The sequence below is a fragment of the Eumetopias jubatus genome, unplaced genomic scaffold (assembly GCF_037043125.1).
Source record: "Eumetopias jubatus isolate StellerSeaLion01/CBP00866 unplaced genomic scaffold, mEumJub1_p1.0 scaffold_7, whole genome shotgun sequence".
NCBI lineage: Eukaryota > Metazoa > Chordata > Mammalia > Carnivora > Otariidae > Eumetopias > Eumetopias jubatus.
The window spans coordinates 35620522-35636916 of record NW_028274813.1 but is presented as its reverse complement, the minus strand read 5'-3'; the positions used below and the strand labels follow the sequence as shown (position 1 = coordinate 35636916).

Here is a 16395-nt window from a genome sequence, read left to right as displayed (position 1 = left end):
GGAATGTGCAAAACCAGGACCCAAGCACGGCTAAAATACTCCAAAGTAAACCATCCCCCAAAATGAAAAGGATGGTTCATTCAAAAAGTGTGCAGCTGGGCTACTAACTAGTAGTCAGCCCGCTGGTAACCTTTGCTATGGCACCTAGTAATCCGTGAGACAGGATAATGATCACCAGCATCTGTGCCATCCTAGAGCTTCTAGAAGCTATTTGTTGACCCCACTCTTGCTGTCACCTCTGGGTCAAGTTTCCTCACTGTTGCCTACCTACCACTGGCTTCACTGTGCCCTTTAGAACTCACTAAGGCCTTCAGTTGTCCTGGTTGAGCCCCTTCCTTTATCTCTCTACCTTCAGGTCCCCTGCACAAGGCCTAACTTTGTCCTCTGCCCTTCTTTATCCTGGACACATCTTCCTAAGACCTTCTGAAGGCCTTCCATTCATCAGTTCATCTCAGACCCACCTAAATATTTATAAAAGCCTAGCAGCTCCACTCACTGCCTTTGGAAGCTAAAACCCACCTCCTATCAATCGCTGGGCACAGAACACAGTAGAAGAAGTGAGCAGTTGGACTGTAGTGGGAGTGTGTCCATGACAGAGAGTTTTGTTAAAAGAAACAAAAATGCTCTCAAAGGCCTGAGCAAGCAGTATTCTGGTGAGTCTGTCCATTGGTGAAACTCACTTTTTGTCTGGGTAAGGCAAAAATGAGGGCAGAACAAACCAACTAATAGTGCTGTAATATTTTACAAGGTAGTTTCTACTCTGACATACCTTAATGACAACAAACAAAAAAGGTTATGTGCACCCAGAAAAAAAAAAAAAAAAACACCAAACCTCTATATGGGAACTTCTGGTCTCTTTTCTGAAATGTTTTTCTTAACTCTTCACCATTATAAAACAAATCTTGTGTATATCAGTCTGAAACACCCACTCAAAGAGCCTTTCATAGCTGCTTTCTGAGGGTCAGACTCAAACATTTGCTGAAAAATGAGGTGGGAGTGACTGGATTCTGGATGAATAACTAAATTTTTCTAGCAATAGACATATTCTGATGATGTAAGTTAAAAAATCAGCTGTTACTTCTGCATCCGATAAATGGAAAGCAACTGTAGAATACAGAGGTGGGAAGACAGCCTCCACCCAGGTCTAAAACATTTCTCTTCACTCCTTACCCCTATGCCATCAACACTGAGCGTCGTCTGTGAACCCTTCTTCATAATCTGTTATGTGGATCACCATTTTGGGGATTATTTTCAGTGGCGAACATTCTTGAAACTTGCCCTGTCACTCAATTCAATCCGCATTTCTTGAGCACCGCACGTGAGCCAGAGGCTCTTAGGCACCAGTGTGCATATAGGCGCCAGACAAATGTCCCTTCTTCAAGGAACCCATAATCTAGAAAAGCGTCAGACCTGTACACAACCCAACCAGGGTGCGATGTGAAAAGTGACAACTTGAGGTCTCACAGGAGTGAGTGGATGTCTTGGTGCGTTAGGGAACAAGGGGAAGCATCAGAGGGGTACCGTTTGAGTGGGGCCTTAAAAGATGCATGAGAGTTCACAGCTACAGAAAGGGAGAAAGACACTGCAGGCCTAGAAAACAGAGAAGTCAAGTCATGGAAGTGAAAACGCACCCTGAGCTGACACAGTCACAAGCATCCGATGTAAAGTAAATAGGAAGGGAATGAAGCCAGGAGGGATGTTGGAACAGACCGCCTGCCTGTTTAAACTTTATTTTGGGGCAATGGGGAACCATTGAGGTTTTAAAGCAGTGGAATGACTCACAATCATGTTTTTAAAAATAATTCTGAGGTCAGGGTGTAAGATGGGATACAGAGAGACTAAAGGCCAATTATTCAAACATGAGACAGTGAAAATTGAAAGGAAGAAACCAGTTTGAAAATTTTGGAGGAAAAATGAACCGGCAGCCAACTAGATGCACAAGTGTGAAACGAAGAAAACCCAAAAAAGTTGATGACGCTCGTACTTGGGACAATGGCAACCCAACAGGAACCTAGCTACGAAAACAGGGAGAAGAGCAGGTTTGGGTGGGGGGGGGGGCGCTGAGAGGTCCTATAGCTACATAGGGAGTTTGACACATCTTGTTACAACCAAATGAAGGCAGAGATTGGGGCTAGAGATGAGGATTTAGACACACTGGCAAGCCCAGCAATGAAAAGCTGGTAGAGAAGAAGGAAAAAAAAGAAAGAAAAGAGAAGGCAAGAAAGAAAGAGAAAGCAAGCCAGCCTGCGGTTTAAGCAAACTGGGAGTAGAAGAAGGAGAGAGCCTGGATCCCAGGAGCCAAGGGAGGGCTTAAGTTCAAAGCAAGAGTGGTTAACAAAGTCCAATATTGCAGAGAACTTGGGACCTGGGTCCGGAAGAAGGCTACCTCATTTGACAGTATCAGACCTCTTTTGAGGCAATTTTAGCAGAGCTGTGGAGAGCTGTCTTACGGCTGGGTATATTGTACAGTACTAATTAGCATCTTCATCCTCAGTTGTCAAAGAACTATGTTGGAAATAGGATTCAGAACATTATTTATTAAAAGCTAATAGGGGGATTCAAGCCTATTAGGTTAAATCATTGCAAATATAAAGCAACATATAAAGGTATACAACTAATTACCTCTTTAATTTCAGGACATTAAAGATGCAAGATAAAAGAAAAAAAGAAACTCTTAGAATTAAGAGCCATGGAATATTGACCTCCCCCCCAATATGGTGGGTACAGTGATTCTAAGCAAGCACTCTAGAATAAATACATTAGGGCTCAAGTTCAGCTTTGATCTCAGTGTATAATTCTGGGTAAATAAACTTCTTTAAGCCTGATATTTTTCATCTGTCATATTAGGATAACAACAGAAATGACAAACACATATAAAAGCTCTCAGCATATCTCTCTCTGAGAGACTTATAAATGTTGACTTCTTATAACTCATTATAATAATATTAATTTCCACTATACATATATATATATATATCTCAACCATATATAATTTCAAACATTCACTTGTTAATTTTTTAATCAATACTATTTTGGGGGCTGTGTACCAAACATGACTCTAGGTGCTGGGAATGAAAAAAAAAAAAAAAGAGACCTAGCTCTCCATCACAAGAAGCACAGTCTAATGATGTAGAAGGCAAGTTGACAATTTCAAGACAAGATGATCCATCCTCTGAGAAAGGAGCAAGAAAGGTACTGCAAAAACCATGCAGGAGAAAGGGTCCTGTGCTACTCCAGGACCTGGGAGGGAGAGGGGTTGTCAGGCAAGGCCACGAAGAGGAGACAACACTTTAGGCATTACAAGGAACTCTGCAAAGACATTTTTAAGGATAATAATAAATATTAAGGTGCCATCACACACACACAAATCCCTGAAAAAAAATGTTAGAGAAAGAGGAAGCTCTTTGCCCAAGGGCAAACAGCAAGAGAAAAGGAGTTGGAAGCAACCCAGACTCTTGTCATCCAGCTCAAGGAGATATTTTGGTTGAAATACATCATCACATAATATTTACACCTTTCCCCACCTGAGTTTGGGTTACAAGTTTTACAAAGCAAATTAAACATCTCCTGCCTGTCCTCTAAAAGTCTACAATTTTAAAACAGGCAAACTAGTATGTGGACAAATGCAAGCACTTTGATGAAAAACTATCCCCCAAAGACAGTGTTCTCAAATAAACAATTCTCAAGTTCAGTTTGGTTCCAAAGGTGAGGATGTTAATAAATTTTGCCCTTCCCTTCGGGGAACCAGGGAGAAATATTAAAATGGCATGGTTTGGTTCCTCAAAAAATTAAAAACAGAATTACCATATGATCCAGCAATAAACTGGAGACTATAGTTCTGGGTATATACCCGGAAAAAGTGAAAGCACAGTATCAAAGAGATATTTGTATATCCATGTTCATAGCACCATTTTTCATAATAGCCAAAGGATGGAAGTGACTCAGGTAGATGGATGAATGGATGAATAAAATGTGAAAAATACATACAATGGAATATTATTCAGCCTTAAAAGGGAAATTCTGACATGTGCTGCAACATGGATGAATCCTGAAAACATTATGCTGGCTGAAATAAGCCAGACACAAAAGGACAAATACTGTATGATTCCATTTATATGAGGTACCTAGAGTAGTCAAATTCATAGAGACCGAAAGTGACATGGTGATTGCCAGGTGCTGGGGGATGAGGGGAGTTATGTTTAATGGGTACAGAGTTTGAGTTTTAGAAGATGACAAAAGTTCTAGAGATGGATGGTGATGGTGGCTACACAACAATGTACCTGTACTTATCCCACTGAACCAAATACTTAAAGCTAGTTAAAATGGTACATTTTGTTATACATTTTTTAAAAATCACATGGTTGCCTTGTCCATTAAATAACTATACTTCGTCATTTAGGAGCAAACGAAACACCTTGTTTCTGACATTGAGATGCAGTGCCATCTGAAGAAGGGACAAGGGTATGAGACCAGGCCCCTTAGAAAGTTCTACATCTAAAGGAGCAGAGTCCATTTACCATTTTCTGGGAATGGACCCCTATGTAACCCACTAAGGAGATGACTTTGTTGGCAGCCATCATTTGAGATTTTTTACTTAATATAATCCCTGTGCACCGGCACCACCTTGTTAGGGGATGACTGTCAAAGCACACATTCCAAAAATTACTAGTTGAACTTCTATGTGAAAAAGCATTATGCAGGGCTTTATGTAAGACCTGTGACTGTAAATCATAAATCGGTTCTGGCCTTTAAGAGAACAAGTGGAGCAAGTAATAGACAGACATAAGTTAAATAATAATAATAGTAATAAATGAAGTCTATGATTATGTAACTAGACCTTTAACAAATCTGTAGAAGGGAGAGATCACTAGGGGCTGGAATGTTCCAGGAAGACTGATGGAAACCTCTCCAAATCTGGGAGAAATGTTCAGGACTGAACGAGTAGAAGCAGACAAACCTGGCTCAAATAAAAGGTCTGTGATGGGAATTGGTAAGAGATAAAGATAGAAAAAGAGATTGGAGCTAGATTACAATGGCTCTTAAAAGTCAACGTTGTAAGTTTGGATTTCCACCTCTACCACTGGAGGTTTTTGAGAAGGGGTATTACAGGACAAACACAGGGTGCAGGATGGCTTGGAAGGAGACCCCTAATTGATAGAAAGCTGGACTCCAGGCCTAAGGGCTACTAAGTCACAAAAATGAAAACAAACATGTGCTTTTAGTAGGTTAAAGCTAGGACTTTAAAATATGGCCAAACGCTTACATATGCAATGAATTTTTCTTGAAGGATATGCAGGAAACTGTTGACATTGGTAACTTCCTAGGAGTAGAACTGGAGGTAGGGAAAGGAAGACTCTTACTTTTCATCGTATACCCTTGTACAATGTGGATACACTTCTTAATCATGCACATGAATTCATTTTATAATTTAAAATAATTTCTTTTAAATATGGCAACCAGGAAGTGTTAGAAGATGTTTAGGCTGTAAAGAACACATTCAAAACATTTCTATTTATAAAGTGAAATATATTTCAATCCTGTTTGTATTATATCTTAATCTCTATCACATAGTAGAGATGTTGTAAGAATACCCAAAAAGTAACAGTACAAAGTACACAGAACTAACTGCACATCTAAGGCTCTACTTCAAAACAAACAGATATCCTGAGTCACTCACCATAAAACACCTTCTTTCGGGTGTATTTCAATGAAAAATCTGCCTGAATCTAAACCTATTCCAAATAAACTCCTTGATAACACCAAAAACAAAAAAGAATAGCCCACAGTACACTGGACAAGATATATCCCTTCTCGGTAAATGGCTTTTTCATTCTTAAAGTTGCTCAGGCCAAAACCAATGGAGTCATCCGTGACTTATTCTTTTTCTCTTCTCCTCTATCCCCAAATCCCATGAGCTCTGTCTCCACCTCTATCCAGATGCCAGCTGCATTTCCCACCGCACCACCATCGTGCTGGTCCATCCTCTCTAACCCAGCCCCACTAGAGTAGCTTTCATCTTACTCCCTGTTATCCACTCTTGTTCCCTACAGTCAGTCTTCCACAGGACAGCCGGAAAGGTCTTCCTAACATACAAATCTGAACACATCACTCCTCTGACCACAACTTCCGGTGGCTTCCTGTTGCACAGCTAAAACCCAAAGACCTGCATGGCTGCAAAGCCTGCATGATCCAGACCCCATTTCCTCTCTAATGTCACGTCCTGCGCTCACCCCTTGTCCCTCCTCTTCAGTCAGGCTGGCTTCCTGCCCATTCCTTGGACATAGCGGTGACCCCACTTCAGGGCCCTCACCCTCGATCTAAATCTCTTCCCCCAAACACACACATTCCCCTCCCTCACTTGGTTTGGCTCTCTGCTCAAATGAAACCTCATCAGAGAGGCCTTTCCCCACCATCCTACCTCAAATAGTAGAATCACCTCTCTTTCTCTTCACACTGCTTTTTCTTTACAGCAAATTATAATATATAGTCTTCTGTTTGTTGCTTTTATTGTTTATTCCTGTCTCACCCAACGAGTATGGATACTCCATGACATCGAACTTTTTTTTTTTCCATTTTCACTCCTCTATCCCCTGGACCTAGAATACGTCTGGCAAATAAATGAAAGCTTAATAAATATTGGTTGAAGATTGTACAAATCTTCAAAAAAAACAATTGATTTTTTTGAAGATTTGTACAAATCTTCAAATCAAATCAGAATACCTAAGATACTGGACAAAAAGAGGTTTTCAAAGTCCAAAATGAGGCATAAGCATAATAATGCCCAGTAAATTTGGGGTAAAGGAATGAAAAAGCCAACACATCAATTGACAGGTATGTAAACCTATCATTTATCTACAGCATACTGGGAATCCACACGCACGCTTGATGTTAATTCATACTTTGGGACATCATCTGCGTACAGGCTGGAGGGCTGCTCTTGAGGTTTTGCACTTAAATAGTAAATACTGCAACAAGTTTCCTCCTCCCTCTCTCCAACGAACTGAGACTGATAGTTCTGAAGAAAGAAAGCAATCACTGTCTCAACCAGAAGGCCCAGAATATTCAATTACTCCATTGAGGAGAAGATCTGGACAAAGCCCCAGCCTTGGAACTAGGAAATTGGGTCGAAGTCAGGTTCTGTGATACTACGAGAGGGAGCTTGGGCAAAACACTGTTTGCTTCTAATCCATAAAGCTTCCTCACGTGGTCGCTAAAATCAGATGACGCATACACACAGGCATCCTGGAAGCCGAGTGACCATATCTCATCTGTGTGACGTCGTCCTGTGCTAATCTCCAGTTCACCTACCCTTGCCTGCCACCGGTGAGCTTTGTCTAAGCAAGGATCTGATCTGGTCCCTCCCCTGCTCAAAAATCTTTGCAGATTTTCAACTTGAACCTCCAGTGGTTCAAGCTTCTTCACAAACTGAACCCAAACCACCTTTCCAGTCACATTTTGGCCCATTCCTGGGCTGTGCCCTACATTCCAGCCACACAGAATTGCTCCGCATTCCCTAATTTCATCACCCTTTATTGCACATCTGTGTGGGCAATGTGCCTAAGCCCCTCCCCCATCCTCCCTTCTTCTGTTAGAGAAACCCTAGGCACTCTCCAACCTGAATCAGACTCTTCCTCCCGTGGGCTTTCTCTCAGGCACCCTTTTGAATCACTGCTTGTTTGCAAGACTCTTTCCCCACCAGACCAGCAGGTCTCCATCTGATCCTTTTTCATGTCCTCAGCATAGAACGGTGTAATGCACGTAGGTGTTCAATGCTTGCTCTCAACATTTCTCAGATGGCTCTTTCAGGCCTTTCCAGCTCTTTCTCTCACTTATGGCTTGGAAGCACTATTAGGAAGGGGCTTCTCTTACTTTTCTACTCCTGAGGAAATATGCTGGAAGATGCCACTGACTGACCACTCCTAGGGGCTTCTGGAAACAGGCCGGAACTAAGCAGAGGGACAGAATGAAGCTAGGGACCTCTCTCCAGGCCTCATAAGTTATATCTTTAAAGTGCACTTTGTTTTATTGGAATTGCTATGAATTCTCAAAAGAGGCACACCCTAATACAAATGGAAATGATTTTCAACTTATCCATTTTCAGGATTATTCAAGTTTCTGTTCTTCTTCACGATGGTGGAAACTCCTGGATTGACTATAATTCAAAGCAATTATTGTTCTTTAGCTGCCAAGGTGCCCTGTTATTCTTCTCATAACTATCCTGGATGATCTGAGCCCAGTCCAATGCAAAGTCTTTTTTCTTTTCTAGCTCTGTACCTTTCATTTGCTAAATTTACAGCATTCACATGAAAGGAAGAAAGGAAGCCCCACTTTTGCCCCCATTGGGAACATGATATATGGGTTTTAATTGCCCTTGTAATTATACCCTTGTCCAGCTCTGCACAGGTACGGTGTAGAAATTAAACATGATAGCAAAGCCTGAGAAGGCCTCACAGAGGTAGGAAGATGCCGGCTTTGTAAGATTTCCTGCCCCCAGGAGAAGGAAAGAGAAAAATGAAAGGTGGTTTGGGAATGTCATAAACTAGCCAGCAATCTCCACTGAGAAAGCATTTTCTGTCTATGACCACCTCTAAAACTGTGTGAGCTGTAAGGCTGGGGATCCCCTGGTGGTTTGATATTCAGCTAAGGCTGGCTGAAAATGGCAGAACTTGGATTGCTTGGCTGCGAATTAAGAAATAAGCACAGCAACAAAGGGAAACATGCTGTGACATTTTCTAAATATTTACCAAGGGGAGTTGACAATTCAGTGGCTGCAGCCAGATCTGACAGTGAATTCTGCCTGCCTCCTATGCCTTCCCTCGATCACCATCTCCATCTCCAAAACCAGGTGACCTTCACCTCTTGGGGTTGGCAGAAACAAGCAGCTTCTTTGTGAAAACCCGGCAAATGCTACATGGTGATTCGGGCACACGGATCACGGCATTTACCCCTCCTCCCAGATCTCTTATCTGAAGTAGAGGAGTAACCAAAGAGCTATCTATAAAAACAACAATACAAACTACTTCTAAGATAAAATACTTCTTTGTACAGCAATTTCTGACTAGTAATATCCGTATGGTTTCAGAACCCAATATCCATGAACAGTCCCTGCCAGTCCTCATCATAAAAGCAAATTTCTCTTCAGCCCACACATTTGCATTTCTGATCCTCCCAGGTCAATTGGTAAACATCAATCTGCAGGTCTGAGGTTATAAAAAAAAAAAAGCATTACGGATAATGAAGAAATGTACTTTACGTCACTTTAAACCTCCTGCTGGTCATGTTTCCTACACTTTCAAGTCTTACACAGAGAGTATAATTTTGCCTTTGCTTTTAAAATCTGAAATAACATACTTCAAGAGCAATTTGGTGAGTGGGTTTAGATTAAAACAGGTATCTGACAGTCCCAATGATTCCCCAAAGTCCTTTCTTTCCCCACTGCCCCAGAAATGCTACATAATTATCTATCTTAAGTCAAGACAGTAATATGCAAACCTATTGTATAAAAAAATGCATACATCTCTATGTCTAACAAGCAATGGGAAAGTTATGGAACAGTTTAGAGTTTAATGCTCACTGATGTCTTCTCACCTGTCTCCAAAACCTGGTTTTTTTTAAGATTGTACTAAGATTAAACTACATCCTCTTGCAAATCTCCCTCAAAGGAATGAAAACTTCAGTGGTTTGGTTAGGCAGAACTTCAGGAGATAAACCCAATATTGGTCTTGAGAGAGAGAAAGGAATGAAACGAGCAAGAATGATAAGAAACATGGAAGGCACGTACCATGTCTGCACAGAGATGACCAAGTAAACTGCACTTAGGTCTCCCCTTTAGGCAAGCAGCCACACAAACAGAAGCTGGACTCAGTGACCTCTAAGGTCCCTTCCCACTCCAATAGCGTTTGCCTCATGAATTTTTTATAGTCATCCTCTGTCCTATCACACTGTCCCCATGCATCATCAAGCCCTCCTGGCCACTTCCACGACTGAAAGGAAAATCTGTTTTAAAAAAAAAATCCATGCTTTGACTATTGCCAAAATTATAGTTCTGTCCTTGAAACAATGACCTGAACATAATGGGCCAGGCTAAACACCTCTGAGCAAAGAAGTGCTCAATACCATCTTCAGGCAATATTTTTTAAAGCTTCTCTGATATATGCAGAATTATAACCCAAGGTCTTGGGAGTGAAAGACTGTGAAGCTAATAGACCACCCTACAACCAAATCTTTGCAACTTGTACTCTTCTATTCCCTGCCAAATGTCTAACCTTAAAAAGCAGGTAGGAACCTAACAGCTGAGTTTGAATCCAGGCCCCCACCTCTCATCAGCTGTATGATGTGAAGCAAATTATTTAATTTCCTTGAGCCTGTTTCCTGACTTGTAAAGTGCTGGTTATAGGAACTACATTGCAGAGTTACTGTGACAACAGGATTAAAAACAACAACAACAAAAAAGCACCTCTGAGCATTCATTTGTTTGTTCTCTCATTCATTCAACAAAGATTGAGTGTCCACAACCAGTCAAGCACCAGTACATAAAAGATGGGAAAAAAGTGAAAGCTATTATTACTTTTATTTACCCAAATAGTCTGTTTCCAGAATTGTGGCAGAACCATCCAATTTTGACTTTAGTTCAAAACTTTCATGACTAAAATCGTCATTTGTAGTTTATCAGATATGATCCCACATGGGAGTGCACCTACCGCCTTACCTTTACACACCCCAAAGCTAGTCACCTAGCAGGTGTTCGGCCAGAGGACACCTTCAGAACGCTTGGAAGCAGCAACAAGCAGAGCAAAAGGTGGTATCCCAGCTCTCAGCTGGATAAGCCACTCAGGAAAACTCGATATGCCTGCACTACAAGACACGTCCTGGATGCCTTGGAGTTTTTGGGTGCTTTCAATTCCACGATCGGACTCTGAGTCTTCCGAGAATTTAGGATTAACAGCTCTGGCTCATCCCCGGTCTTTGTGACTGGGCCACTGATAAAGCTAAGAGCAACAGCGAAGGGGTCTAAAAGCTATGTTTTCATAATGTAGGGTTTATCGTTTTCAGCTGTGCTTTACTCCAGAGTTTGATAAAGTTCTGTATAAGTGATCCACCTCTGAGGAGTCATTTGGTTTCAAGGCTGTAGGCTCTTTTTCAGTGTGAGCCCAACATTCCTTTTCCTAACTAGCCCAAAGCCTCCAGGCAAGTACAAACCTAGCTGTATGGGGTGTTGGGCATTCAGTACACTTAAACATTTTGCACTTACAAAAAAAACAGTTTTCAAAGACTTTCTGGAACCCAGGGCTCCTAGCAGAAGAGTCAAAGTCTGACCCTGGAATAAGAAATAACCTGCCCTGGGTCATAGGGTGGTCAAAGAGGGAATTCTAGAATAAAATTCAGAGCCATCTGTGAAGCTAAGGATAGGTTAGTGGGCAGTAGAGAGATGCCTAAAAATTTTGATTTGCAGACTCCTCTCATTCAGGAACCACCTGAATTATTTTCCCTAGAAACTGCAGTATAGACCAGGGCTACCTCAAGGCTCTGCATTTTGCATTGCTACCTCCTACTTGGAGGCGAAGGCCTAAGGTCTTCACAGAAGTTACAGGTACAAAAATACTGTCACTGGGGCGCCTGGGTGGCTCAGTCATTAAGTGTCTGCCTTCGGCTCAGGTCATGATCGCAGGGTCCTGGGATCGAGCCCCGCCCGCATTGGGCTACCTGCTCGGCGGGAAACCTGCTTCTCTCTCTCCCACTTACCCTGCTTGTGTTCTCTCTCTGGCTGTCTCTCTCTGTCAAATAAATAAATAAAATCTTAAAAAAAAAAATACTGTCACTATCTCCCCCCACCCCCAATCTGATGCATCAAATTTTTTCTAAAAAGTGGATTTTCATTTCCCTTCAGCCAGTTTAGAGCGTTATTATCAACTCCTGGCGCCTCTAATTGCTCACTGAAAACAGTGGTTTGGATATTAATAGGTTATAAATCAAGGCCCGACCTGGGGCTCGTTGTCACGGAAACTGTACTCAAGCTCACAGCGACTTGGCCACCCTCGGGAAGTCTGGATGAGTTGGTGGGAGTTGGGGATGGTTTTAAAGCTCCTGCTGTTTCTCCCACTTTCTGCTATTTCTCAGAGCCAGGTTGTTGGAGAAAGAGGAACTGGTGAGGCAGGTGAGAGTAGAGTGGACCGTAGCAGCTTGGAGCACTCTTTGGGAGGGGAGGGCAGGAGATCCTTGGAGTATGCCTCGGGCATTCTGATCTTTCCTCCTCGGGTCTGCACCCGGCCACTCTCTCCGCGTCGCTCCCAGCGTCCGGGGATCAGGCCCCCTTCGCTGACCGGTCCTGTCCTCCCTGCCTGGGCTGCCCGGGGAGCGCGCGGACAAGTTCCCCAGAAGAAAATCTGAGCGGCTCCGGGCTGAGAAGCCCGGCGGCAGGAGGCAGAGAGGGCAGGTCCGACAGGCAGGAGGCAGAATCCCCTTTGCCCCCAAGCCGGGGTCCTGGAGGAGGTGGCCCGGGACTTGAACACGCACCGCCCCCCGCCGCCCCCGCCCTCCCAGAACCCCGGGGCGACGCTCCAGGATCCGGCTCTCCAAAGCAAAGCGCCCGACTCGCCAAGTGTTTCCGAAGCCCACGCGGATTCCCGCGCCCCAGGATGTTCGCTGCCGCAGCCGCCAGGGCCTCCCGGGCCCCACGCCCCGCACCCAGGGCCGAACCCCCACCCGGCCCCCTGGGCTACGCGCGTCACGAGCCCCCTGGGCCCAGCGCCTCCTCTGCGCTCGCGCCGCGCGCCCCAGCCTCGCGCATCGGCACCCGCACCCAGCCCCCGCCGGCCGCTGGGCCCTCCCGGGACTCACCTGCGCTGGGGCTGTAGCGGCGGCCCCCCCGAGCCCAGGGGCGGCGGCGCAGGGGGAAGAGGGCAGCACGGGGCTCCTAGCACAGCGGCCGCCGGGCGCCTGGTGCTGCCGAGCCGCGGACCCGCCCAGAGATATAAATAACATTATCTGAGGAGGGACATTCCTGCCGGGGGACATCGCTGCTGCCGGGACCAGATAGTCCCGCGGCGGGGGCGGGGAGGCGGGGCCGCAGCCTCCCGCAGCGCCAGGCCCAGCCCTCGCCTTCCCCACCCACTCCCGCACCTGCCAATCAGCCTCCGCGTTGGGGGGCACCTGCCAGGCCTCCGCCCCGGCTCCCGCGGCGGGCCTCCGCCTCCTGGCTGGCCGCCTGGGCCCGGGACGCCAGAAGCTCGAGCCGCCCGCAGCGCCCCCATCGTCGTTCACCTCCCCTAACCGCGCGCTACCGCAAGCTCCCTGCGGCGGGAAAAGGGTTTCACTCCGCAGCTCGGGCCTAATTCGTGCGCCCTGAGCACCGAGCCTGGCCACGAAAATGAGCCCTCCAGCCTTTCCCGCCCCGCGTCCCCACTGTGTACTCTCCGGTTTTTAAAATATATTAAAACACACGCTTAGACCATAGGGTGGGCGAGGCGGGCGCCCTCGGCCCTGCGCCCCCGCTGCGGCGGGTTTGGGAAGGAGGATTGTTCCCCGGGGCTGGTGTGTTAGAAAGCACGCTCCGGGGCGGACTTCACTTGGCAGGCAGTGTGAACAGACGCTGGGAGGCCCCCACCCCCAGCCCACGGGCTCAGCGTCTCTGTTTCTGTCTGCAAACCTGGTGTGGTCGGGGAGACCCGGCACTGCTGACCCGGCGCAGCCCACAGTCCCAGGGCGCTCGCATATTGCAAGGATTGTAATCAACAGGCAAACTGCCACACCAACCCACCTGCACCTCCTGTCCGGCCCCGCTTTCCAGGCGAGCAGGGGCTTCCTCACTACAAGCCTGGATGGGGTGGCATGCAGTAGGCCAGAGAAAACACTAGAACCTATGGTGCCAAAGAGGAAAGACAAGGCATCTCTGAGTCACCCGAGAGAGATTCATAGAAGAAAATGGGCAGCTTGCAAGGCTGTCCATTTTCTTGACTTAAGATACAGGTTATTGTTCAATGACACTTAGTGGTACGCTTCACTGTTGCCTTCATCTCCTTTCTCCATTGGTCGTTTCCGGGACGGTGTCTCACCCAGGAATCAGCCCAGGTGATCTCAGGTATTATGGATGACGGTGGAGATTAAAAGCACAAAGATGTAGAAAAGAGTTGCAACTTTGATACCGCCTGGTATTCTTAACAACGGAACAGTCTTACTCCTGAGTTATTTGCTTCCTATAATTATGCTGTTTTCCAGAATTCACCAGGAAAAGCGTGTTTAATTGCCAGATGTGCTTGCTTCATTTATATATTGAACAGATGCAAAGATATTTCACTTCCTGCTGCAGCCACACTTCTTGAGAAGTGGGCATTTAGACACTGAGATGTGCTAAGTGGGGCAAACTCCACAGATATTACAAAGCCACAGAACTCTCCACCCCACCCCACCCCAGATGTCTGGGTCCTTATTAACCTCAATTTCTCAAGAGACACTAGTAATATAAGATGATAGCAGAATATTCGTGGTCATCCATTAGATTAGCAATGATGCCCGCTCTTCTGATAACATTTAAGAATCCATTTGTTTATTACTAAGTTAGATACAGAAAGATCATTCCCATTTAAAAAATCATTTAAGAACCAAATTCTGGCAAGGGAAACAAGAAAAACAGGCCAGCTTCAAAAGCTGAGTATATATCTCAAGCAGAAATCCTTGCTCTGTTTTTGAAAGGAAAAAATGGTGAGAAATTATTTGTTTTTTAAAAGCCTTGTGTGAATAAACTTACTAAATAAATTCATGATTCCTGAGGATTGCAGCTCTGCAGCTACATAATTGTATACTACATGAAACAGATAATTCCTTAGCTATAGGTCTGTGGCACCGAACTGAAAAGTTGAACACATATTTCTTTGTAGCCTTAGAATTTATAATTTTCAACCATGAAAAGAAAAATTAATATGATAAAAGTACAAAATCAGCGGACAGATTACCCTAGGATTTTACAAACCAGCTCAGCTGCTTTAGTTATCTCCACTTTAGCTGAAAGCTAAATAATTCAATACAACCTCATTTGCTACAGAGCCTGTTATCCTGACAGCATCCCCAAATGCTTTACAGCTAATAGAGTTACAGTGAAATGATAAATCAGAACTGAGGGAGAGGGGAAGTTTAGAAGTACACAGGGAAAGGGCATTGTCAAAGAAGGAGGGGGAAAAAATAGCAAATCCCAGAGAGTGGGAATGAGAAATTAGGGAGAGGAAAGAAGGAAAAGCTGAATATATGGGTTCACAATCAAGGTCATTGTTGTGGGCAACAGGGATTAATTCTGCAGGAATTTTCTGAGAAGAGTATGTAATGCCTCCTGAATTGTCTAAAGGGTGGGAGATTGGCCCTCATTATCTTTGGTCCAGGGACAGCACCTCCTTTACCCCCATCCATGTTGACACTTCACATTTCCAAGCTACCCAGCAAGCTCCCAGTAGGTAGTCTGCTGTGCTGGGGCCAGAAGGGAAGGGGTGCATTTGAGACTAGATCCTGTCAGTCAGTAAATCAGAAAGCGAGAGGAAGCACTCACAGAATGGCCTACCCAGCTCCAGCTAATATCAATAGGTGAGGACAAGAAGATGTAAATTGGGGCAACAGAAGAATCTGACACACAGGGACCTTTCACTTTCTATCTCTGTATTCTCTGAATTTTTCACATTGAGCTTGTATTATTGGATCATCAGTGGAGATAATAAGGACAATAATAGGTAGAGATTAGATCGAGATGGGTCCAGCCCATGCATTTACCTTTTCTTCCATCCCAAATCTCAGAAAAGGATACGTCTTACAATAAGAATTTAACAGCACGGGGAAATAAGACAAAGGCTGATCAACTCTCTAAGCATTTTTAGGAAATTCTGAAATACAGAAAAGAGAGACAGGATCTAATCTAGAGAGAAATATAATAAGAGAAAGTCAAAACAGGTCAGGAGAAGGACTAGCTTAGGGAAGTTCCAAGCAAGAGTCAAAGGATACAAGAGAAGGAGGGGCCCTAGGACAGAATTATTCATTGAGGAGCCTCCTCTCTCTGCTGGCATTGAGTATCAGATGTTTACCTGTGGGATAAGGAAGGGAGCAGACATCCTGGAACCGGAGGAAATGACAGGGAACCTTCTCTCTCTCCTGATAGCGTGTGTGCCCTTCCTTCACAACCCCTAGCGAGACTGTGGTAAACAGAATGGGCAGGCAAATGAATCTCAAATGAAAGATCATCAAGCAACCCAAATCACCAAAGATTTTGTCAGGGTAGCGGAACTAATACCGTGAAAGGGAAGCGCAAAACTCAGCTAACAGAAAGAAGTCATACCAGAGGAAACTAAGTTAATAAAAGGAAACGGATAGATTTAAAATGAATTTAAATTCTATTCAACAAGATTTGAAAAGGATATTGCA

The 16395-nt window shown here is 44.5% G+C and overlaps 1 protein-coding gene across 2 annotated transcripts in view; it reads right to left on the bottom strand.

Annotated features, from left to right (window-relative positions):
* The window catches only part of SPTB (spectrin beta, erythrocytic), a 116935-nt gene extending 104003 nt beyond the window's left edge, over positions 1 to 12932 (bottom strand). For both annotated transcript variants that reach the window (XM_028115784.1, XM_028115854.2), the window contains exon 1: positions 12838 to 12932. The gene's annotated coding sequence lies outside the window, so the exon portion shown is untranslated. The remainder of the gene's footprint in view (positions 1 to 12837) is intronic.
* Positions 12933 to 16395: the final 3463 nt, after the last annotated feature.